Genomic DNA, 26,360 nt, shown 5'->3' with positions numbered 1-26,360 from the left:
ATGCATTTATTTTGCATATCTCTCTGAAGAGTTCACACCAATGACTATTAGTGTTCTCTGTGCTATTAGCAGTAGAGTCCTTAGCATTTTGGGGTCTACTCATATTAAGCAGCCAACTCCAGAAACCCCAAAACCAACTAAAGAACTCCATCCTTAATATTCTGTTCCTCTAGAACCACTCCTGGTACCGAAATCTATATTAGTCAGGGTTCTCTAGAAGGACAGAATTAATAGGATAGATAGATAGATATAAAGGGGAGTTTTTTAAGTACTATTAGCTTAGAGGATCACAGAGTCCCACCATAGGCCATCTGCAAGTGAGGAGCAAGGAAGCCAGTCCAAGTTCCAAAGCTGAAGAACTTGTCTGATGTTCAAGGGCAGGAAGCATCCAGCACGTGAGAAAGATGTAGGCTGGGAGGCTAAGCCGATCTAGCTTTTTCATGTTTTTCTGCCTGCTTTATATCCTGGCCACACTGGCAGCTGATTAGATGGTGCCCACCCAGATTAAGGGTGGGTCTGCCTTCCTCAGCCCACTGACTCAAATGTTACTCTCCTTTCGCAACACCCTCAGAGACACACCCAGGATCAATACTTGCATCCTTCAATTCAATCAAATTGACAGTATTAACCATCACAGGCAGCAAGAGATTCCGGGCCAGGAGGTGAGCTCCAGGGCAGGGCAGGAGCAGGCAAGGGTGGAGGCAGAGACGATCAGTAGTGAGAATGTTCACTGTTCTCCAGGGAATGGGAAGGGGGCTCCTGTACTCACCCTGCTGCAGAGAGGCTGACCTAAGGGCACCTCTGCAGCACAGATTAGGAGCTGCCAAAAGGCCAGAGTTAACCTGCAAGAGGACCCAAGCAATGACTTCTAGAGTAAGACAATGGGTAACTGGCCCCTCCCTAAGGGATCCTTAAAAATACGGGGAGGTGAGAAGACTGGATTTGCTGAAGGGCCACAGGAGTGGAGGCTCAAGCCGTTACTGTGGACAGAGAAAGCTTGGGGATATGTGGATTATGTATGCAGAAGGGACACATTTTTGCTACCCAGTGTACCCTAACACCAGATGGTATTAACAGGAAGGACTTTATTTTGCCAAGTGCTTGGTGGGCTTGTGAAAGTCAACTGGGGACAGAGGCTGACACCTCCAGGATGTTGGCCTGTACAGTAAGGCCTCAAAGGAAAGTGAAACCTTTGCATTGAAGCAGGGAAAGAACTGTAGCACCCAGGAGCCAATCCAGGTTAGAATTAGTGAGAACCAGAGGGGCCAGGCATGGGATGGCTCATGCCTGTAATCTCAGCATTTTGGGAGGCCAAAGCAGGTGAATTACTTGAGGTCAGGAGTTTAAGACCAGCCTAGCCAACGTGGTGAAATCCCATTTGTACTAAAACTACAAAAATTACGGGTATGATGGCACATGCCTGTAATCCTAGCTACTTGGGAGGCTGAGGCAGGAGAATGGCTTGAACCTGAGAGGTAGAGGTTGCAGTGAGTCAAAATTGTGCCACTGCATTCCAGACTGGGTGACAGAGCAAATTTTCTTCTCAAAAAAAAAAAATAGTGAGGACCAGAGATAGTGGATGGCAGAAGTCTCAGGGCTCCATGAGGGGACCCCATCCCACTAACACCCCAAACCTAGTAAGTTCTGCTTAAATTCAGGATGTTTGGCATGAGCAAGTCCCTAATGAAAACAAAAAGTGGCTTTCAGCACCCCAACACCCATGTTGCCCCACTGAACTGAGGTCTGTGCCTCCAGGGCAGTGAAGCCAAACATTCAAACTGAGGTTTTGCAGTGAGAGAAAGGAGGGTGTTTATTTGCAGGGCACCCAGCAAGGAGAATCAGGCAGCTCACCTGACCTTCCCAGTGGCTTGCAAGCAAGGGTTTCTAAAGGCAGGCAGGCAGAGGTTACACACAAAGTCATAAGTCAATACATGGAGGCTACATATTGGTTTGACCTTAACACACAGGATATCTTGAAGCAGGGGCTTACAGGTCACGGGGTGGGGGATTCAACAATTTTCTGATTTGCAGTTGGTTAAGAAAGGGAAGCTCTATTTAAAAATTGAGAGTCAGCATTAAAGAACGTTAGGTCTGGCCCATGGGCGTGACTTCCTTCAGGTCCTTCAAGAAAAAATTCAGAACAAGAACTAGCAGTCAGAGTTCAGTCCTCAGTTTCCCCTTTTCTGAGGTCTGCGTGCCAGCAGATCCATTTGGTAGAGGTCTGGGTTTCTGAAAAATAACTCAGGGACATATGTTAAGATGTATCTTCAGTTTCTATAGGGAACCAAACATATCATGGCTCTAATTTTATTGCTATTGTTTTATGGTAAGATTACCTTTTTACTTATGAAGATGCTCATTAATTTCTCAGGGATAGCTAGGTGCCTGCAGTTTTCCTTAAAGGAACTCAAGATTTTTATTTCCACACTGTGGAGGAGGGGTGGCGTGGCAAGCCCCTAAGAGGGACTCCTCCTCCATCTCACCCAGGCTAAGCAGAGAAAGAACATTCAGACAGACCAGCAGCCCAGGGGAATCGGCCTCACATCTGCTGACATACACAGATGTATACGGCATTTTCAAGTCTGATGAGAAATGGTTTGGATATATGTCATTCCCTAGCACAGGCACCAATATCTTCCCAAGTAGTTTCCTTCCACTTTTACTAGTGCCTTCTCCCTGCCATCCCCTCCAGGGTTCCTGCCGTTTCATGCCAATAATTTAATTACTCTCTTTGCAGAGGCTCAGTTCTACAGACAGCCTAATTTGAGGTTTGCCTTACTCTTAAATATATATATCGTTTCAATGGATTTATGAAAGGGAGAAAAGAGTGCAGAACCAATTAAGCCATCAAAGACAAGCTCATCCAAGCTCCCAAGGACAAAAAAAAAAAAAAAAAAAAAATGAAGGACCCAGCCAAGGACCTCCTCAACACCAGGCTTTCTGGTCAAACAGCCTGCACTCCTGGGCGGATTTTCCTGGTGTTTTCAGCAGAAGGAACAGCTGTCCCGGGATTTGCTGATATTCCCAGGGAGCTGGAACTGAATCGTTGGCCAAACTGCAGATGATTCGTTTAAGGCTGGGAAGGAGAGACTGATAGGGCTTTCGGAGATAAATGAACTCCACGTGGGTACACCATCGAGCCGTATCCTCAAGGGTTAACAGTTTAAAGATTATTGGGGTTTCTGGCTACACGCTAAGAGTCCTGCTTCCTAATGTAAGCTCCCCTCCCCCACATTCTTTAAACACATTACTTCCTCAAGCACTTCCTCTGGCTTAGGGGCGGGGTTGGGGGGAGAAGGATGCAAATTTATCTAATCTCTTAAAAAAATCTCTGGTATTTGTGCAGTGAGTTTCAGGATGAAGAGAAGAGAGAGACCTGAGGCTGTTTCCGCCCACTCGTCCCAGCTCAGCCACCAGAGAACGCCGCGTGGTTTGTTGCTTGGACCCTCCCAGAGCCTCTTCCAGATGCTGTTGAAAAAAAAAGAAAAGAAAAGCTGGGCAGCCAGTGTCACAGCCCAGATGCCATCTCGGTCTATCCGCGGAAATGCAAGCACGCAGCGCCAAGCCCAACCTAGTAGGTGCCAGGCCCTGGGTGCAGGCTTCAGTTTCACGCCACATCCTCTCTTTTCAGTCTCTGAGTGACTTGACTCAGCCAGGGAGAGGAGATACCTACACATCCGCATGAAGGCGCGTGGGAGGAAGCTGAGAAATGACGGATGGCTCAGGGCCTACTGCAGCCGCACGTAGACTAGCTCTTTCTTTACCGGCAAAACCCCCTACTTGTCTGCAGTGGGAAAGGAGTCCGTTCAGGGCAAGCTCTGCTCGCTGAACTATGGATGTGGATGGTAACTAGGCGTCTGGAGGTCATTACACACCATATTCGGATGGTGGAAATTATTGCTTATTTCAGGACACTAAAATGGTACATTTTTATGTATTGAAGTTATTAAGAATGAACTGGCTGGGCCAGGTGTTGTGGCGCACTCCTGTAATCCCAAGACTTAAGGAGGCAGAGGCAGAGGCGGGAGGATCATTTGAGGCCATCATCTGGCCTTGACTGGGCAACATAGTGAGATACAGACTCCACCGCCACCACCACCCCTACAAAAAACTTAACAATTAGCTGGGCTTGTGGGTATGTGACTTAGTCCCAGCTACTCAGGAGGCTGAGGTGGGAGGATCACTGGAGTCCAGGAGCTCCAGGCTGCAGTGAGCTATGTGATTACACCGCTGCACTCTAGGCTGGGCAACGGAGGGAGACTCAAAAAAAAAAAAAAAAAAAAAAGAACAAATGGCTGGCTGGCTCACTGTAAGGAATTTTGGAATTTTATCTAGTTAAAACAGGATCTTCCCTCCCACTTCCTCACCCGCCTGGCTGTGCCTGCCCCAGGCCCACCCTGAATGGTAGCTTACCCAGGTGTGGCCGCCCTGTGGTCAGCTCGGGAGGCACCTCCGGGTGGGAAGGTGACTAGTTGTCTCACAGTAAATTTACACTGGGCCTCAGTAGATAGTCTTTGGGCCCCTGTATCAGCATCCCCAGAGATCTGTGCGAATGCGGATTCCTGGCCCTATGGCACTCTAAGCTGGACTCTGGGAGTGGCAGCTCAGAAGCTTTAGTATAAGCAAGCTCCCCGGCTGTTTCTTGTTGCAGATTAGGGTTTGAAAACCACTCCTCTTTCACCACATTGGAAACTCACTAAATGCTTGCCTAGTGAGTAAATAAATATAATAGCATCTAACTCCTGCAAAGGTATTAACCAGTCTCTCTAACAAGGGTGGACATTTTTGTAAAGGAACTCTTGAAGTTTCCAAAACTTAAGTTTAAAATGGCAGCTCCTTGGGTATGTGGGGAGAGCTGTCAGAGTGGGAACCCTGTCCATATCCCCCCAGATATTCACGTACACCCACTACTCATAGACTCCCAATCCCATGGCGGAGAACACGAATTTGTTGGTGTTATTCTCTCACTGCCTACCAAGCTGCCCAGCAGGCACGTTACAGACTTTATCTCCATATTCACATCAACGTGCAAAGTACAAGTCCCAATTTCCAGACAGGGAAACTGGGGGTCAGAAAGATTAAATAATTTGCCTTCTTATATTGCTACGAAGGGCCAAGGTGCAGATTCAAATCCATTCAAGTCCCAAAGCTTCCATGATATTACCACACTCACCAAAATCTATTTCGTAAGTTCAAAATGGCATCAGAGGTTCATAATCAGGACAGGCAAGGCCCTGCAGGTTTATCTTGAACAACTTTCCCACTTTACAGAGGTAATGCAGTATGAACCTGAGGCTAGCTTATATGTTTTGTCTGAGCTGCTTAGTTTTGTTTAAGAAACTTGAATTATTCAACATTGAAAATCCTTGAGATTTTACATTAAAACTCAGACTTTTTCTTTCTTATAAAAGCAGATTTTTGTAACCCTGAGCCCTGTTCCTGATTCTGTTCATGGTTAACCGTATAGGTTTTGAAATCCACAGACGTGGGTTTGAGTCCTGGCTCTAGGCCTTATTGGCTATGTGACCTTGAGTAAGTCACTTAACCTCTCCGGGCCTCTTTTCCTCAACTGTAAAGTAGACATAGCAATAGTATCCACTTTATACGCTGGCTGTGAACATGGGATGAGATGACATGTGTTCAGTGCTTAGCACTGTTGCTTAATAAATCTTAATCAGTATAAGCTTAGATTGCGCAGGCCTTGACAATGGCGATACACCTAGTCTATGACAGAGCCAAGACTCACACCCCGATTCCAGACTCCAATCTCCAAACTGCTTCCACTGATCATCCCCCAACCACCCTCATGCCCCTCACCACTCCCCATGAAGTACCTAGGTAATCTTGCAAGCCATGAAGAAACCTGAGTCTTCCAAATGTCTTTGATGGCACTAGCTGGATACATCATTTCGCCTCAAGAGACAAAGTGTCTTTGTGTAAAGAACACTCAACTGAGTTAGAGATTCTATTCTCAACTGGCATACTAACCCTACGCAAGTCATGTGTCCTCACCAGCCCTCAGTTTCCTCACCTGTAAGACAAGTAATGCCTATATCATGGGCTGAACTGTGTTACCCCAAAATTCGTATGTCAATGTCCCAACCTCTGAAATTTCAGGATGTAAGTATATTTGTGGATAAAGTTTTTAAAGAGATGATTGAGTTAAAATGAGGCCATTCGGGTAGGACTCTAATCCAATATGACTGGAATACATTCAAATCCATTCAAGTCCCAAAGCTTGCATGATCTTGCTACACCCACCAAAATCTATTTCATAAGTTCAGAATGGAAGAGGAAGAGACACCAGGTACACACACGCACAGGGGACGACCAGGTGAAGAGGGAGGAAGAGGGTGACCATCTGCAAGTCAAGGAGAGAGGCCTCCAAGGAAACCAAATCACCCGGCACCTTGATCTTGGACTTCCAGCCTCCAGAGCTGTGAGAAGATAAATTGCCACTCAGTCTGTGGTATTTTGCTGCCCTAGCAAATGAATACAATCTGTTTTACGGAAGAATCATTGAAGAGCCTTCTACATAGTAGGTATCTAGTTAGTTCTTGTCCTTACACAAGCTGTGCCCTTACACAAGCTGTGCAGAGGGCGTGGGATCCGCCTGATGGGGACTTTTTCATGCTGAGGCTCCTTCACTGAGGGAGTCTGCCAAGCACCCTGGAACGCACATGCTGTCTGGCAAGAACGCCCTCTGCCTTGGACAAGACTGGAAAGATAATGACAGATTTGTCAACTCTCCTTCAAGCCACCACCTTCCTGTTAGCACTTGTCATTACAACAAACCCTTTCTTCATTTCAACATCTTTCTTAATGTGCCTCAATCTTTAAATACCAACTCAATCTCCAAATACCAGCTCAATCTCTAAAGAGCAACTCAATCTCCATGACATCTTTTAAAAGTTCTTAATGAAATCCAGGAAGCTACTTGGACTCACAGATAAAATTTATCTCAATGTAGGATGAGTTATTCATCGGACACAGTCATTCTAGTTTTCACACCCCATGGGTGCTGATTTTGCTCATTCTAGGAGCCCTGCCTTTCATATCTGACTGCCCTGACCTGCCATTGTCCTTGCATCTGTGGTCTCTTGTGATTCATAGGATCACCATCTGATCTTCTGAAGTTTACTTGAACCTCCTAGTCCACGAAAGAAAAAAAGACTATTCATATTTTTGGTTGGCACCACTATGACTACCTGTATCTCTCATGTCGTTTAAAGCAGATATTCACTCAGCTCTAAAATATTACACAATACTCTTCAAAACGGAAAGACACATCCATTACACAGAACTGCTGTGTTGGCTAGTGGCTGCTGAGCACTTGAAATGTGGCCAGTCTGAATGAAGACACACTATAGGCCAGGCGTGGTGGCTCACGCCTGTAATCTCAGCACTTTGGGAGGCTGAAAGGGGCGGATCACAAGGTCAGGAGATCGAGACCATGGTTAACCTGGTGAAACCTCATCTCTACTAAAAAATACAAAAAATTAGCCGGGCGTGGTGGTGGTCACCTGTAGTCCCAGCTACTTGGGAGGCTGAGGCAGGAGAATGGCATGAACCCAGGAGGCAGAGCTTGCAGTGAGCCGAGATTGCACCACTGCACTCCAGCCTGGGTGACAGAGCGAGACTCCGTCTCAAAAAAAAAAAAAAAAAAAAAAAAAAAAAAAGATGCACTGTACATGTAAAATAGACAACAAATATCAGACTTGGTATGAAAAATAAGAAAGTAAAATGTTTCATTAGTAATGTTTTAGGCCGGGCATGGTGGCTCACGCCTGTAATCCTAGCACTTTGAGAGGCCGAGGTGGGAGGATTGCTTGAGCCCAGGAGTTTGAGAACAGCCTGGGAAAAACGGCAAAACCCCATCTCTACAAAAAAATAAAAAATTAGCTGGGTATGGTGGCATGTACCTGTGGTCCCAACTACTTGGGAGGCTGAGGAGGGAGGATCACTTGAGCCCAAGCAATAGAGGCTGCAGTGAGTCATGATTGTGCCACTGCACTCCAGCCTGGGCAACACAGTGAAATCCTGTCAAATAATAATAATGTTTTATATTGATTATACCTTAAAATGATAATGTTTTGGATATATTGGGTTAAATAATGTATATTCAAATTAACTTCACTTCTTTCTTTTTTGTTTTGTTTTCAACGCATCCATCACCACCCATGCTGTATATTAGATCTCCAGAACTTGTTCCTCTTACCGAGTTTGTACCCTTTGACTAATATCTCCCCATTTCACAGAGAGCACTGTTCTACTCACTGCTTCTGTGAGTTCAACTTTTTTAGGTTCTGCAAAGTGAGATCAGATGGTATTTGCATTTCTGGGTCTGGTTTATTCTTTTTACTCTTTTAATGTGAATTCTAGAACGTTTGAAATTATGTATGTGGCTCACATTCTGTTTCTATTACCGAGCTGTTAAAGAAGGGAAATTGAGGCACAGGAATATTGTCAAATGACTAGCTCTGGGTTTCATGAGACTCAGAACTAAATGAATGACTGATAGCCTGGGAAAACCTCACCCACTAAAGGAATATGGCCAAATGAAATAGGAATGGCACCACTGGATGTGATTCCTTTGAAATATCTCTCCAGCCCTGAGATCATTTATCACTTAGTATCTCCTGAGAAGGAAGCAGGTGCAGATGAAATCAGCCCAGAAGATCAACAGAAAGCCGTATGGCATATGAGTCTTGAAGGGTAATGAATGAGCTAAGAATTTTCCATCTCTGATATCTAGAGCAGTCATAAGACAGTTCTTTACTCCCACTACCACATCAGAACATATATGACTAAAAAAAATAGTGAAACTCTTATGACAAATATTTTCACTCTGTTATCTCTTCTTTATCAACAGCAGTTGGGGTGGTTGATAGCCACTCAACAAATCTCCAAATGATGTCATCTAAGGTCCTGAAATGATCATTATCTTGTGTAGGGACTCACCTGGATATGTGCATTGCATCTAAGCAAAAATATGAGGAAAAGATAGGGCGCCTCAACTGATTTTGCCTCAGCCCATACAGAGAGAAAACACCAGCATCCAGTGTGCCAAATGTCACTGAGTTTGGGGGCCAAGCTCCCAACAGAGAGGTCCTTTTCTCAGCCAGATCTTGTCTGTGCCCTCAAACTCTCAACCTAATCAGAGCCATTCAGGGAAGACCCCTGCTCACCTGTCACAGCCTCAATGCCTTCCTTATCTGGAGGTCACCACTGCAGCATCCTCCGCAAGACAGGCAGAAACATTGATGTAAGAAGAAAACAAAAACAAGCCTGGGAACAGCCTGAAGAGCTATCGGTTAAGTTTATAGGAAACTTATTAGGTTTTTTCCAGAGCTTGTTTATTCTTGCCCTCATAGACGACTATAACGAAGTAATTTATTAGTTTCAGTAGAAAGGAGTGGGGGAGAAAAAAGGAAGAAAATACCGAGACTGACTCTGAAACGATGTCAAAGCAGCAAGAAAGAGAAAGATGATGAAAAATAAATTCATGAATTCAAAAAGCATCACAGTTTATAGCTGGTTGATGTAGTTCTATAAGTTTCAATACAGTGTTTGTTTTGTTTCTTTTGTTTTGTTTTTGTTTTTCTTTTTGTTTTTTTGAGATGGAGTCTCTCTGTGTCATCCAGGCTGGAGTGTGGAGTGCAGTGGCGCTATCTCGGCTCACTGCAACCTCCGCCTCCCAGGTTTAAGCAATTCTCCTGCCTCAGCCTCTGGAGTAGCTGGGATTACAGGCACCTGCCACCACGCCCAGCTAATTTTTTTTTATTTTTTCACTCCCCCCCCCCCCCCCCCCCCCCCCCACGCCCAGCTAATTTTTATAGTTTTAGTAGAGACAGGGTTTCACCATGTTGGCTAGGCTGGTCTCGAACTCCTGACCTCAGGTGATCTGCCCACCTCAGCCTCCCAAAGTGCTGGGAGCCACGGTGCCAGGCCCACAATACAGTGTTTTGAACACCAAAATAAAATAGTAGTTATAATCATTGATTATGCTTAAAACTTGATCTTCATATTAATGACCCAAAGCATTCATAGAGATTTGTATTTTGTTCCCTGTTTTCTGCTTTAAAAGGCACAAAGATATATGATGCTTAGAAATAGTTTGGTCACATTTCCTTAAATGTTTAATCCCTTGCAGAGAGGAGCTTGTATATTTTCTGTTCCTCCAACAATACCCCATAAAAGAGGCTTTGTTAGAGAAAGCATGCTTATGGTGGTCACAGAACATATGTCTCAGTAATCCCCGGACAGAAGTCAGTTGTCCCATCCTTAAGAGCCCTAATGTGCCTCCTGCACTCTGCACACCATTTGTGCAGTGGCCGCGTGGGCCAGCATCCTGGCAGAGGCGCCACTAAGGGCCTGGCTGGCTCGGCTTCCTGAGTCAGCACACTCTCCTCTCCACGGAGCAGATGGGCCAACCCTCCGGGAAAGGAAGCTCTTCTAAGATCCTCCTGTCTTCATTCTTCCCAAATGGGCTTTGCTATAAAAAGCAAATTAAACAGCCATTGTTCCTTTTCTCCATGAGGCTGGCATGCTAACATCCTGCCTAATACCAAAGGCTCCCGGATGTTTGTTGCTGGCCTGGGGGTGCCTGCCACTGCTTACAGCAATAAGAACAAAACATGCCTTCCACTTGGGAACAGAATCTCTCTAAAGTTCCAGGCCTTTCTTTTTCATCATGTCCCTCCCCACTTTTTTTAACGTTATGACATATAGTACACAGCAGAAAAGGGCTTTCTTGTTAGCTCCAGCATTCTTCTCCGTGCCTAGAGAAGTACTCCCACGGCCTTACAAATAGGCTTAGGCGTCTAATCACAAGAGATCCTGAAGGCCTGGCCCTTAAATCTTCCCTGCTACGTGATGTTTCTCAGTGCAACACTTAACTGCATTGTGTTCTGGAGTCCTTCTGAAATACCAAGAAGTCACCCTCCTCCCAACCTAAAGAAGAACACATAAAATACTTTCTAAAAAGACAAACAGCCAAGGGTAAAATAATAAAGCCATACCGAGCCCCTACAAGGCAAGGCCCTGAGGGGGAAAAAAGAGAAGTAAAACATACCATATGTCTTCAAGCAGCTTTTGGTCTCTGCAGAGAGAAGAAAAACTGGGAAAAAGAGAGAGAAGAGAGAGAGGGAAATTGAAAGAGAGAAAGAGAGAGAGGAGAGGCCACCTGTATTTACCATTTATTACATTGTAATGTAATTGCTGGTGTAATTTTCTCTCTCCTCTTGCTATACACTCCAGGATCTATAATTTAGGCTTCTATTTTATATGTAAACTTTATTTCAAATTCGATTTTTACCGAAATCTGAAAGCCAAGCCATCCTGAAGTGGCTCATGGGGCTATTTCTCCTAGGAGAGTATTTCTGCAGCTTCTTTGTGGACCATGCAAAGGTAATTCAGCAGTGGCTGAAATTCTATTCCATAAGCTGAGATCCCTCTTTTCACACTTGCGTATGGTCCTATGGGTGCCATTAACCACAGAGCTGTCTCTCTCACTGATGGAATTAATAACTTACTGGCCAGGCACAGTGGTTCACGCCTGTAATCCCAGCACTCTGGGAGGCAGGCAGATCACTTGAGGTCAAGAGTTTCGAGACCAGCCTGGCCAAAATGATGAAACCTCGTCTCTACTAGAAAAAAAAAAAAAAAATTATCCGTGAGTGGTGGCATGCGTCTGTAATCCCAGCTACTCAGCAGGCTGAGGCAGGAGAATCACTTGAACTTGGGAGGTGGAGGTTGCAGTGAGCCGAGATCACGCCACTGCACTCCAGCCTGGATGAGAGAGAGACTGTCTCCAAAAAAAAAAGGGGGGGAGGAATTAATAACTTACCACAAACTACTCAAACATTCAATTCATTACTCTTCAATAACCCTAAGACAGGAATTCAACAATGCAAATAAACCTCAGGAGAGTTCCAGATACAAGGTACCAGAGACAGGCAGTTCTAGGAAAGTGAGTCCCAGGAGGAAAATATGTCAGAACAGTAGGCTTTTAGCCAAAAGGATTTTCAAAACTAATTACTCTTCCATCTTTTACAGAGAAGACTAGATATTTTAAATACTAGTTTTTGAAAGCCAAGCGTATTCCTGGGACATTTCACAGTTACTTATTCACTAAACCACTGCTAAACTTGGGGGTCTTTGAGGTTTCCAACCTCAGGTCTCACATGAAGCTTTTCAAAATGAAACCTTGGTATGTGTTTACTGAACAGCTTCTCTCTACATGGTCAGGCAGACTTGTTCTCAGAAAAGGAGAGACATTTCTGGTAAATAAATGACCCAAACAGGAAGTAAGCCCATGACAAGTGCGCAGAATGTGCTGGAAGGTGTGCAAAGATGAGGAAGGTCCTTGGGGACATAGCTCATGCTTTTCCCAGCAGAGCTCCTCAGCATCGTGGTCTTCTCCCCCTCACCCCCCTGCAAGGAGAGTCCCGGCAGGAAGGTGCCAACCAGGACCTCTGTGACCAGTAGGAGCTCATTTCCTGGCCCATGGCTTCTACCTGATGCTGTGATATTGACCAAGCTAACATTGTAGGAGATGCAAATTATATGTTTCCTATGACTGCTGCCACAAATCACCACAAACCTGGTGGTTTTTTTGTTTGTTTGTTTGAGACAGAGTCTCACTCTGTCGCCCAGGCTGGAGTGCAGTGACGCAATCTTGGCTCACTGCAACCCCTGCCTGCCAGGTTCAAGCGATCCGCCTGCCTCAGCTTGGGATTATAGGCAAGTGCCCCATGCCCAGCTAATTTTTTGTATTTTTTTAAGTACAGACAGGGTTTCACCATGTTGGCTAGGGTGGTCTCAAACTCCCGACCTCAAGAGATCCGCCCACTTAGGTCTCCCAAAGTGCTGGGAGTACAGGCATGAGCCACCGTGGTTGGCCCAAACTTAGTGGCTTAAACAATACAACTTACTATCTTTCAATTCTGGAAATTGGAAGTCAGAAATGGGTCTCTCTGGGCTAAAATCGAGGCATCAGCAGGACTGTGTTCCTTCTGGAGGCTCTAGGGAAGAATCGGTCTCCGTGTCTACAAGAACACCCTCAAACTGCGCCTTCCTCTATTTTCAAAGCCAACAAGGCCAGTTGGGTCCTCCTCGCATTGAGTACCTCTCTGACCTATGCTTCTGCCTCCATCTTTTAAGGCCCTTTGTGTTAACATAAGATAAATCAGGATAATTGTTGTTAAAGTCAGCTGATAAGCAACTTTAATTCCATCTGCAATTTTAATTCTCCTTTTGCCATGCAGTATAACACTCACAGATTCTGAGGATTAGGATGTAGACATCTTTGGCGGCCAGTGGGGAGGGAGGTGAGAGGGCACACTTTATTCTTCCTACCACACAATCAAACCAACATAAATAGGATGTAAGATGGGGAAGCCTGCCCCCTAGATTAACACAATGAAAATGTGAAAACACCAGGCAATGCAAGCTAGGTGCAAGCTTTAAAGTGAAAAAACACAAGACAGTCATGGGCAGGGGCCAGAACACCCCCATGTGTCAGGGGAGATCATAATGAAATCAAAGAAGGATGAAGCCCTCCCAGAGATTTTTGATCTGTGAGAACTAATAGGAACCTCGAGAAGTCATAGCGCTACCTTTATTGAGTGCTCCTACACTTTTGTGGTCGAACGTTTTGGTGCAATATGTGAAGATATTAAAAGACGCAAACCAACACAAAGCAAGCTGTCAACCATTGCAGCACTTCACATTGCCTTTAAAAGCACCCAGCCGGGCATGGTGGCTCATGCCTGTAATCCCAGCACTTTGGGAGGCTGAGGTGGGCAGATCATGAGGTCAGGAGTTCGAGACCAGCCTGACCAACATGGTGAAACACCATCTCTACTAAAAATACAAAAATTAGCTGGGTGTGGTGGCACACACCTGTAATCCCAGCTACTCAGGAGGCTGGGGCAGGAAAGTCACTTGAACCTGGGAGGCGGCGGTTGCAGTGAGCCGAGATTGCACCACTGCACCCCAGCCTGGGTGACAGAGCAGGACTCCATCTCAAAAAAAAAAAAAAAAAAGAAAAAAAAAAAGGCCGGTGTGGTGGCTCACGCCGGTAATCCCAGCACTTTGGGAGGCTGAAGCGGGCAGATCACGAGGTCAGGAGATCAAGACCATCCTGGCTAACACAGTGAAACCCCATCTCTACTAAAAATACAAAAAATTAGCCAGGCATGGTGGTGGGCGCCTGTAGTCCCAGCTACTCGGGAGGCTGAGGCAGGAGAATGGCGTGAACCTGGGAGGCGGAGCCCACAGTGAGCTGAGATCGTGCCACTGCACTCCTGCCTGGGCGACAAAGCGAGACTTCATCTCAAAAGAAAAAAGAAAAGCACCAATGATTTTCACACTATGTACTCAATTCCCACCCCTATCACTTTCAACTCTGAGTCAGGATTGAAAAGAATTGTTTACAGTCCTGATAGTTCAAGAGAAAAAGTTCTCACATGTCCCAGTAAACACATGATTTTTTTCCCCAAGAGTTTGCTCAAAGCAAATTGTTTCCCTGTTAGCCTAAGTGTTGAACTGGATTTGAAAATCTGGCAAATATCTAGTGCCCATTTAGACTCACAGTACAGAGGGGACCTCTTCGAGAAGGGCTTGAGGATCACCCGTGTATCTTTGCACACTGTTTGAGACCCATGGACTTCTTAAGAGCCAACTCAAATCTTCTTTCCTCTCATCTTCCCAGCAACACTTTTTGGCAGATAAGGAAAATTGAAGTTCCAGCAGACCTGAGATAGAACCTAGGTATGTGCTACCAACCCATAAGTCAGAGTTTTTCTGCTGTGTTTGCTGTCACTCATGTAATCATCCCTGGTTGCTCTGTTCTTCCTATTGCATTAATTATGGAGAAGATGGATTTCCTGGCTGTTATATTACAAACCATATATATATATATATGTTATCCAGATACGCAGTGGGTGTCAGTAAATATCCCTTTCTATCTCTTCTCTGAATTTTCCCAAATTCAAAACTTCATTATTTTTAGTTTTCCTATGAAATATTACATCCATTAATCTCTGTGTCTCTGTTTCTCTCTGTTGACCTCTCTGTACTTCTGTCTTCAACTCTGTCTCTGTCACTCATCTCTTCCTCCATCACTCTGTCCCTCTTTCTCTCTTGCCATCTCTCACTGTCTCTTCCCTTGCTTTAGAAATTCACTTCATGGTGTCAGATCCATTTTTGTAGACAAGAAGAGACAAGTGCTATTCCGAAGTAGATTTTGGGGTACTTCCTTATCCTAAGCCACCTCATTCATTTTGTCCCACCACTGTTGGGCCAAACAGTCTCAGGTTTAATGCACTTCACTTTCTTAATATGACTTACAGCTCTGTTCTTAGTCTCAGTCCAAACCATTGGTCAGGTACTCATCCATTCAAGCTCCCCAGATTAATCTGCTCTGCTGATTTCTGCCTTTTCCTTCTTCTTTGTTCATTTTACCCGCACTTTTAATGTTCCATCCAAAGTGTTCTCATAGGAAGGTTTTTTACCCAGACACCTACCCACTCCACTCCTACCCTTCCCCGTCTGGTAAACTCCTCTCATCTTCTAGAATTTCCATCTGTCCTGCAAAATTGTCACAACTACTGTGTTTAACAAACACGCACTCCACTGTAGGGCGCAGGGATATTTGCATAATACCAGGTAGCAGCTTTTTTGAATAAAATTCAGAGAAATGGTCCAATATTATAATTCATGAATGTAAATTCATTCGGGAATGGCAATGTGTTTAATCAATGCAGGCTCCTCCCTTCTTCCTCAGAGAGGGATTTTGCCGTGTCGAAGAAAAAAGAACAAGTCTAATCAAGATATTCAATTCACTTCGTTGCAGAGGTTTATAACTCTTCTGCGGGAGTTTTTGCAAGGAAGAGATTTGTTCAAAGGCATCCATGCTAGAGAAAGCCCCAAGGTTCAGAACAGCAATTAAAATTAAAATCAGCCAGAGTGGAGGTGAGGCAAGAAGAGCAGAGAACTGATTGTTTTCCCTGATGAGGTGGACAGCTGAGGCAGGACAGGATTTCGTGAAGATCAGAGGGTAGGGGAGGCAGTGCCTGGCTGGTCTAGAAATCTAAGGTTTCTTTACATAGGGAGGGGAGGGAGAAGATACAGCCTTGCCCCAGTGCTTGCTTTGGTTAAACTGGGATGTTTTACCCCACTGTCTGGACACGAGAAGTAGCTACTGTCCAGAAGGGTAAAATTATCTTGTTCCCACCTTTAAATGCTTAGGAAAAATATCAAATGGGAAAATTGACCCAGGAAAAAAAATTGTTGATGCCTTGAAACAGAACCCAGTAAAAGTGAGAACTTTTTCCTTTCTTTTTTTCCTTCCTTCCTCTCTCCCTCCCTCCTGCTACCTCCTTCCTCCCTCCTATCCATCCCTCCCTCCCTTCCCTCCTTCCTTCTTCCTTCCTTCTTTCCTTCTTTCCTTCCTTCCTTCTTTCCTTCTTTCCTTCCTTCCCTCCTTTCTCTCTCTCTCGCTGTCTTTCTTTTTGAAAAAGGGTCTTTCACTCTCACTTAGGCGTGATCATGGCTCACTGCAGCCTAAACCTCCTGGGCTCTCAAGTAATCCTCCTGCCTCAGCCTCCTGAGTAGCTAAGACTGTAAGTACACACCACTATACCTGGCTAATTTATTTTAAATTTTTTGTAGAGACAGGGACTTACTATGTTGCCCAAACTGATCTCAAACTCCTGGGCTCAAGCAATCCTCCCCCTTCAGCCTCATGAGTAACTGGGACGACAGGCACAAGCCACTGCACCTGGCTAGAGGCAGGACCCTCATTCAATACTTGGTGACCAGGTCCCTGAAAAGAATGCCCCAAAGCGTTCCAGACTACGTAGAAATTCTAGGAGCTTTCTTATAACCAAAAGAGGAAAAACTATCATTTGTCAGCAGTTATTGTGTGCCAGACATGATTTATTGCTCCAAAAGTATTGCAATCCTGCAAGAAAAATATTTTTAGGCCCATTTTACAGTTGTGGGAACTAAGGTTGTACCAACTAAGAAGTTGATAGAGCCAGGACTTAAAAGCAGCTCAGCTTAATTCCAAAGCAGATGTTCTTTCATCCTTTGAGGGAAGGAGAGATATGTACATCCCTCAGTACACTGTAATTTAATAGACTTCCTATAGGAATCCACTAGTTCCTACCTTTAGGAAATTGGTCTGAATGCAAGTCCCAGTTCAAATGCTTTTCTCCATCATTCCTGTGAACACTTGTATTATTGAATCATTATTCGTGATGGTATTTCAAAATTATGACTATTTAGAATGAAAACTTCACCTGTCAGCACACAAGAAAGGATTCTTCAAGAGAAAGATACTACATGGATGATTTCTGATAGGCCTTTTGTAAATCACCTGTATCAATGATCCCAGTTGCACGTCAGAATCACCTGGTGATATTTTAAAACTAAATGCCCAACCTTAGGCCTGGAGCTTCTGTTCTGTAGGTTTGGATCCAGGATGAGCAATCTTTCCTTTTAAAAAGTTGCTATGTTTGTGTTGATCTGCAGCCGGGGCTGATACCCACAATCACAGGGCAAAAACGGATTACAGATTTCTTCTCTGTTCTGTCACTTGCAAATGCAATCACAATGCAATCAAAGAGAGGCACAAATCCCTGATCCAGAAACTCTTCCAGAGCAACACAAAGCAATCACAGAATCGTTTTTTAAAAATGCAGGCCAAAGCTAAGCATAAACTAGGGCAGGAAAACCACCAGATGTGAATATATTAAGCTTTATTTTAAGGGATCTCAATTGGAAATTGTTTAAACAGGAGCATGAGTGCAGTGAGGTGGCAGATGGTGAGTGGCCCGGCGGAGAAAGGCAGCCTTCTCTCGCAATCCTACCTTAATCCAGTCCCACCTCTCTGGTCACCACTATGGGAGGTGCTGAACGGTTTCTTTGGCACAACTGCTCTCTGGCTAAACCGGAACCATTCCCATTTTAATCCAAACTTGATCCTTTCAAATAGACAAAGTCTCAAATGTCACCATTTTCAGAACTGTAACTGTAACAGTAATATCCCAAAATGTATTATGCATTTGTCCTATGTGCAGAAGCTTATCATCATCCCCATCATCAGCAGTCTCCATAAAAGTCTGGAGTTTTATTTATTTTTATTTATTTGTGGGGAGGGGATGGTCTGTACAATTTTTATTGGAAAACCACATGCAGAGAAGTACCCAGGCGTAAGGACTAACTTGATGAATTTTCACAAAGTGAACACAGCTAGGATGGAACTAGTACCTATATCAAGAAACAGAATATGAGTGTGGGCTGTTTTTGGACTTAATACAAATGGAATCATATATGTACTCTTTGGATCTGGCTTCTTTCAATATTATTCTTTCAAATATTAGGTTTGTAAGATTCATCTGTGCTGTGTGTAGTTCCTTCCTATTCTTTGTCTAGGGTTCCAAAGTATAGTATAACACGATTTATCCATTCTACTTCTTTAAAACTTTTTTTTTAATTTTTAACTTTTATATATTTAGAGGGAAAAGTGCAAGACGTCTTACATGCATCTATTGCACTATGGTGAGGTCTGGGCTTTTAGGGTGCCCATCACCCGAATAGTGAACATGGTACCCTATAGGTAATTTTTCAGCCCTCACTGCCCTCCCATCCTCCCACCATCTGTGGTCTCCATTGTCTATTATTCCACTCTGTATGTCCATGAGTAACCATTGTTTAGCTCAGCTCCCACTTGTAAGTGAGAACATGCAGTACTTGAAAGGCCAGAGCTTTAAAACCAAATGCACAGAGAGAAGAATGAAAGTGTTTCCCAGGGGCCTTAGAATGTCAGGAAGAACTGTCCACCGTGCACGCTGTCTTCATGGATGGTAGTCTGAGGACAGTATGCCAGCGCCAGGATCTCCTACAAGAGCTGCATCCGCCTTCTACAAAGTCCAACTTCTGGGATTCACCAGGTTGGTTCAGAAGAGCTTTTGTTTCTTGTTTTTGTTTTGAGAGAGGGAGTCTCACTCTGTTGCCAGGGCTGGACTGCAGTGGTGTGATCTCGGCTCCCGGGTTCAAGCGATTCTCCTGCCTCAGCTTCCCAAGTAGCTGGGACTACAGGTGTGCACCACCACACCCAGTTCATTTTTGTATTTTTAGTAGAGATGGGGTTTCATGCTATGTTGGCCAGGCTGGTCTCGAACTCCTGACCTCAGGTGATCCACCTGCCCTGGCCTCCCAAAGTGCTGGGATTACAGGCATGAGCCACTGCGCCCAGCCCAGAAGAGCTTTGGATATCTTCCAATAGTGTTGTTTTAAGAGTTTGGCAGACACATTTCAGGGTCATAGAGAGACATCACAATAGCCTCTAGTAAGCAGAATAGGGGTGTCAGCACAGAGGGTCATGTAACCTGAAAAGATGAGGCTCTGGAAGGAAGCAGGCTGTGCATTCCCTGACAGCTCTTTCCTTGAGGGGATGAAGCAGAAAGGTGAAGGAAACATCCCGGGGAAAGTAAGACTTAATGAGCCGTTCTGTGAAGGGCGGGGAAGAAGAAGCCTGACAATACTGAGGCTGGGAGAGAGGACGGCCTATGAGAAGCGAGGTCCATTCCAGGCAGCAGAAGTTCAGTGTGACCAAAATGCAGAATGATAGAGTGGGAAGCCCCGGGGGTTAGAGATGAGGCTGTGAGACAGGCCCTGCAAAGCATGGTGGGAAGTTTAGGCTTCACTCGAGATGCCATGGGGTACAGCTGCAGGGTAAAGCCGGTGAGTGATAAGAACAAATATGCAATCCAGAAGATTATGCAAGCCAAGAAATGGACTAAAAGAGTGAGTCACCAGTAAGAGGAGATGAGCTAGGAGGCCAGACAGGAGATAGTGGTAGCCAGGGTGAGAATAAGAGAACAAAGTGAATAGAAGAAACAACGGATCTCACAATGCTCAGAGGCACTGTCCGCAAGACCCGAGGTTTCATTTGTTTGATGAGGCAGGAAAGGTGAAAGACAAAGAGAGAAGAGAGAGTAAGCACTTCAAGATGATTCCAGCGCTGTTTATTGGGAGCAGAGAGATACCGGGACCATTTTGGACTTCTGAGTTTGGGTTCCTGGGACATCCGAGCAGAGGTGTCAAGTAGGCAAGTGACTAGCAAGCCTGGAGCTCATTCAGGACACTTCCCTTCTCCCCATCAAGTTAATTTTGCTCTTCTGTAACCTCTTTATATTTCCCTCTTGGTGACATATAACCATCACCAGAAAATTCTCTAGGGAAAGCTAATGCCATAGGCAAGTACCCAGTGGTATGCTGGTAAATGTTGACAATTGCTTATTCCCATCCCACCGTCCCTCAAAAAGCCCTGATTTGTAGCACTTGCCAGTTTCCGTGGTGTCAGTATTCTCCATATGGCCAGGTTTGAGACACAAATGTGACATCACTGCATGTGGAATTGGGAAGAGATGTGTAGAACCAGTGTTCACAAGCCTGAGTGAACCAGTTCCACAAACCAAGGCACACACCCATCAAACCTAAAATAAATAACTCCCTAAGGCAGAGTGCAAGACACACTGGCCCATCAGGCCAACCCAAGTGACCTCTGCTCTCGAAGACCTGTGTCCTACAAAAGTCCTAGAAAAAAACAATTCTGTGGGTGCCTGGGAATATCATAGACCTTAACTGAAACTGAGTTGAATCCTAGTTTGATCCCTGTCCTCTAAAGCAAGGATCAGCACTTTACAACCTCAAAGTCAAATTTGGCCAGCAGCCTGACTTTAAAGTCGGCCTGCTAAGAATAAGTTTTACATTTTTTAACTAATTTTTTTTTTAGAGACAGAGATCTCACTGTGTCACCCAGGCTAGAGTGCAGTGGGGCGATAATAACTCACTGCCACCTCAAACTTGTAGGCTCAAGCAATCCTCCCACCTCAGCCTCTCAAGTAACTGGGACATATAGGTGTATGCCACCATGCCTGCTATTTTTTATTTTTATTTTTTATTAAGAGACGAGATCGTGCTATATGGCCCAGACTGGTCTTGGACTCCTGGCCTCAGCTGATCCTCCTGCCTCGGCTTCCCAAAGTGCTGGGATTACAGGCATGAGCCACTGTGCCCAGAGAGTTTTTACATTTTAAAATGGTGACATTTTTAAATAGTTTTGTAAGTACCTATATATTATCCTTGATTTTGCCTGTTAGCACACAACCCCCAAAGCCTAAAATATTTACCACCTGGCCCTTTAAGAAAAAGTGTGGACTCCTGTTTTAAAGAGCCCTGAAGACAAAGCCAGATCTGCTTCCTAATACCTCCTGGGCACCACCAAAGCAAGTATTTTTTTTTTCCTCTCCTCTCCCAGGCCATCTCCGAGCTCCTCAGATTGGGAAAACACACATCGAAATCAGGAGGCCAGATTGAATTAGCCTCTCCACTCTCAGGCTCCTTCGCCACTTGCTCCATCCAGGGCTCATCCTGGGTCTCTCTGTCTGCCCCCTCCCCTGCTGGACTTTGCTGAAGCCAAACCACAGGGTGTGAGTCAGGCTTTCCCAGGGCTGACCTATGCAACCTGGAAGTGCAGGGCTTAGCTGCCCATGGGACAAACCTTGACTTACAGGACACGAAAGATACAAGGGAGCTAGCAAATAAATCGCCTCTCCACTCTTCCCTCCAGTGGATGGTTCTGAAGCATGATATTCCTGTGTAACCTGTCCAGATTCATCCCATGGAGTCAAGCACCTAGCTGTGTGCCTTGTGAAATAGCAGCCGGTTCAAAAAGCCACCTTCTCTGCCTCCTTTCTCTTCCCCTTCATTCTGGCTTCCCTGGAATTGTACCTCTTAATAAAGTTTTAACACTTAAGCTGAGCATTAGGCTCTTTTTTCTAGGAGGCCTGGCTAAGAAACCAGATGGTAAGGTATTATTTCTGAGAATCCGTCCCTTTCCTAAAGCAACAACAAACTAGGTCACCATGCCATACCCCTTGAATAACTTCAGATGGCATAAGGCTTTAAAAAAAAAAAAGGCATGAAAAGAGCTTTTTAGAAGACTACAGAAAACCAAAGTGTTATGTGGTGCCCTTTTTAAAGCCTTAGGATATATCCATTAGAAAAGAAGGCCCTGAAAAAAGTATGAAAAATAATAGTGGCAACTAAAAGAAAGCCACCAGAGGCAATGAGCCCAGGAAAGCAAGACTAATTCAGTGAAATTTCTCAGTGGAGGCCAAAAGACTCATGACTCAGGATATTTGGGCTGCAATCTGACCACAAAGGTGAGGGCCAAATAAATCCATTGGAATGGATCTTACTCCTTTATTGACTAGGGAACTTGAGGAAGAAGCTTGATCTGGGACAGAAATGAAAGGAAAATAGAAATCAACTGTAGAAATGTAGTGGGTTGGCCAGGCGCGGTGGCTATAATCCCAGAACTTTGGGAGACTGAGGTGAGCAGATTACCTGAGGTCGGGAGTTAGAGACCAGCCTGACCAACATGGTGAAACTCCACCTCTACTAAAAATACAAGATTAGCTGGGCATGGTGGTGCATGCCTGTAATCCCAGCTACTTGGGAGGCTGAGGCAGGAGAATCACTTGAACCTGGGAGGCGGAGGTTGCAGTGAGCCGAGATCACACCATTGCACTCTAGCCTGGGCAACAAGAGTGAAACTCCATCCCCCCACCAAAAAAAAAAAAAAAGAAAAAAGAAAGAAATGTAGTAGGTTAAGGTGAGTTGAGTGAATTTTAGGTAATGTGACAGTGCCCCAATGTATCTGTAACTTATCCACTGATACGATTTGGATCTGCATCCCTGCCCAAATCTCATGTTGAATTGTAATCCCCAGTGTTGGAGGTGAGGCCTGGTGGGAGGTGATTGGCTCTTGAGGGTGGTTTCTCATGAATGGTTTAACACCATCCCTTGGTGCTGTTCTCATGATAGTGAGTGTGGCTTGGGACCCTGTGTCCCAGGCCATAGCCCTTGTGTTACTGAAATGCCTGTAGTTCAATCTAGGTCCTATTGCTCACTGCACAGAAAGACAATCACTGAGACAGCCATTATTGCCAAGAAAGAAGGCTTTAATCAGTTGCTGCAGCCAAGGAGATGAGAGGTCCGTCTCAAATCCATCTCCCTGACCAACTAAAATCAGGGATTTATATAGCAGGGAAGAAATGTAACTATATGCAAGAAAACAGGAATCAGGGAAGGATAAGGAAGAGGAGCTGGTCAACAGGAAGCAGGTGGTTGGTTAGACAGTCATGATGGGTGAGGGATCCAGCATCTCATTGTGCAGATGCAGTGATCTGGTGAGTTTCAGTTCCTTGATACTCTCTAGGAGAGTATTGATTGGTTTCCTGAGAAAGGAACTCAGATAAGACAGATAAGATAGTGAGGGAATTCTCATGAAATCTGGTGGTTTAAAAGTGTGTAGCACCTCCCTGCTCCCTCTCTTCCTCCTGCTCAGCCATGTGAAGTGCCAGCTTCCCCTTCAACTTCTGCCATGATTGTAAGTTTCCTGAGACCTCCCCAGAAGCCAAGCAGATACCAGAGTCATGCTTTCTGTACAGCCTATGGAACTGTGAGCCAATTAAACCTCTTTTCTTTATGAATTACCCAGTCTCAAGTATTCTTTAGAGCAGTGTGAGAACTGACGAATACATCTACACATCTGCTGTTTTGTCCCACAAGTCTTCTACAGGAATCTGTGCTCTGCTTCAGAGACTCTGCCCAAGGAGAATTCCATCCTTTGGAGGATCTTAGTAGATCTCCAGCAATAGATTCTTAGAGATGAAAGGGGGCTCTGAGTCCATTTTGCACATCCTTTCCCGTACCTTTTAACTTTTACCATTAAACTCCATCAAGCATGAATTGTTTTCCTCAGCCCTAGATGAAGGTGTTAACACTCAATTTGTGCTGCAAGTTCAAGAGTATCTCTAAACTAAGTGCATTAGCAGCAATGTGTCAGCACCCAAACACAGATTCTGGCATAGAGAACACATAATAAATATGGTTCAAGAAATTAGGCCGGGTGTGGTGGCCCCCACCTGTAATCCCAGCACTTCAGGAGGCCCTGAAGTGGGAGGATTGCTTGAGCCCAGGAGTTTGAGACCAGCCTGGGCAACATGGCAAGACTCTACCTCTACAAAAAAATTAGCTGGGTGTGGTGGTGCACACCTGTGGTCCTGGCTACTTGGGAGGCTGAGGCGGGAGGAGGTGAGGGCTGCAGTGAGCTATCATTGCACCACTGCACTCCAGCCTGGATGACACAGCGAGACCACTGTCTCTAAAAAAACAAAATTATTGAACACATGGCCAGTCCTTGAATGCCTATTTGTCCTTTTCTTAGGGCAGAAAGCATAAATCAATTTCACTGGGCTTTCCAGAGAATCAGATGATGTCCTCCATCAAGAAAAGAGTGACAAGCAGGCCTACATATTCCCCTTACCATAGCACATGGCTTAAATTCTGCCATTTGGACTAAGAAGTTGAAAAATGTGGAGGTAAGAGACTCTTCCACTGCCTCCTTGCCTAGATAACTATTTGATGTGTCTCAAGGATTAAGTGAAATAAGGTTTGCAAAGCTTTTAGCACAATGCCTGGCACATAATAAGGGAGAAAGAAATGTTTGTTAATGTGGTGGATTTTACTATCGTCGTTGCTGCTGTGGTTGTTACTTGCATGTTGTGTATTCAGGTGGAAGAGTTAAATTAGCAATCCCATCTCAGCCTTTTCATGAGTTCCATCTAAATAACAAGCTTTATAGTAATCCTTTATCCAGACCTGTACAGGCTTTCCTGAGATGATTTCCAAACACAATCACACAATTTAAGCTTTAAAAAAGGGGAGGTATTAGGAGTGCTTTCTGTTCAACAAAAGCATTTAGGATTTTACAGGGGAAAAAAAAACACAAAAATATAAATACAAAACTTCCTTGAGACCAGCACATGGCAGAAATTTCCCAGAGGGCAGTAAACATTTGTCCAGGAATGACATGCACACCTAAAATTCAGGACAGAAAGACACTCCCCTGAATCCCTTCCTCTTGCAGGGTTCAGGGGTTATGGAAGTTTGCCTCTATTCTCAAAGACATTCTGACCTCCCCATGTCTAGCCTGTCTTCACCCAAGTTGCTCCCAGTTTCAAAGAATATTCTAAAAGCACACACAGAGAGAGTAGGTAGGATGCTGACACTTTGATCTTATTCACACAGGGTAGCAGTGTGCTGGCAAAGTTTATGGCATTTGAAAACCAGGGTAAAGTTTTGCATTTCCCTGATGGCTGCCAATATCCGGGCACAGAGTCACTGCTTTGCAAGCTGCATCCTTACCAATAAATACTCCCCATATTACCTGATACTAGAACTATCAGTTGATGTATTAAATAGAAATTTAGGCTCAGCCAGCAGAGTTCTACCACAACTTCATTAAGGCAGAATACACAGCTGTATTGTAAATTGTTAAAACTTTCTATTTTCCCAATGCCTCAACATCCCCACAAACTAGCTGTGAACACCCCACCCAGGTGACCAGGTACATTAGGGTGACAAAGCTGGTCCTGGCCCCACGTTCCTCTTCTCACCCTCACATAACTATGACCCAGTGACATTCAAAAGCATCAATGAAATCACTCATTTCTTATGGGGTACTCTTCCAACCCTATGAGTCCTCACTCTCTCTCTTTCTCCCTCTCTCCTCCCCACCTGCTTGGTTGAGCCACTCTTTGGAGCTCCTTCCCTATGGCCCCTCCTTCTCTAGGTGCTGAGAGTATAATAAATCCTTTAACTTCCTATGCCTCCACATGCAACTTCCACAGTCGTGTTGGAGTCACCCTTAAAGGCCCCACAAGTAGGACTGGGCATGGTGGCTCACGCCTGTAATCCCAACACTTTGGGAGGCTGAGGCAAGAGGATCACTTGAGGCCAGGAGTTCAAGACCAGCTGGACAGCAAAGTGAAACCCTCTCTCTATAAAAAAAATTCAAAATTAGCTGAACATGGTGGCACATGCATGTTGTCACAGCTACTCAGGAGGCTGAGATGGGAGAATTGCTTGAGCCCAGGAGGTAGAGGCTGGAGAGAACCATGATTGTGCCACTGCACTACAGCCTGGGCAACAGAGGAGAGACCCTGTCTCAAAACAAACAAACAAACACACACAAAAACATGAGGAGGACTTGCTATCCATTTACAACACAACAGGTATTCTTGGGTGCCTCCTTTGAAGGGAACAATAGGGATTCTCCTCTCCAAGTTTATTCTTCCATGACTATCCTGCTGAGCTTACAAACCAGAAACAAATAGACACCTGCCTGCTCAGCCCTGAAAAAAAGAATCCTTTTCCTCTTGCCATTTATTCTTTCTAGCACACACACATTTATGCAGATTAACAGCATCCCCACT

Source organism: Nomascus leucogenys, chromosome 8 (assembly GCF_006542625.1).
Source record: "Nomascus leucogenys isolate Asia chromosome 8, Asia_NLE_v1, whole genome shotgun sequence".
In the NCBI taxonomy this organism is placed as follows: Eukaryota; Metazoa; Chordata; class Mammalia; order Primates; family Hylobatidae; genus Nomascus; species Nomascus leucogenys.
Note: the sequence above shows the minus strand (reverse complement) of the source record.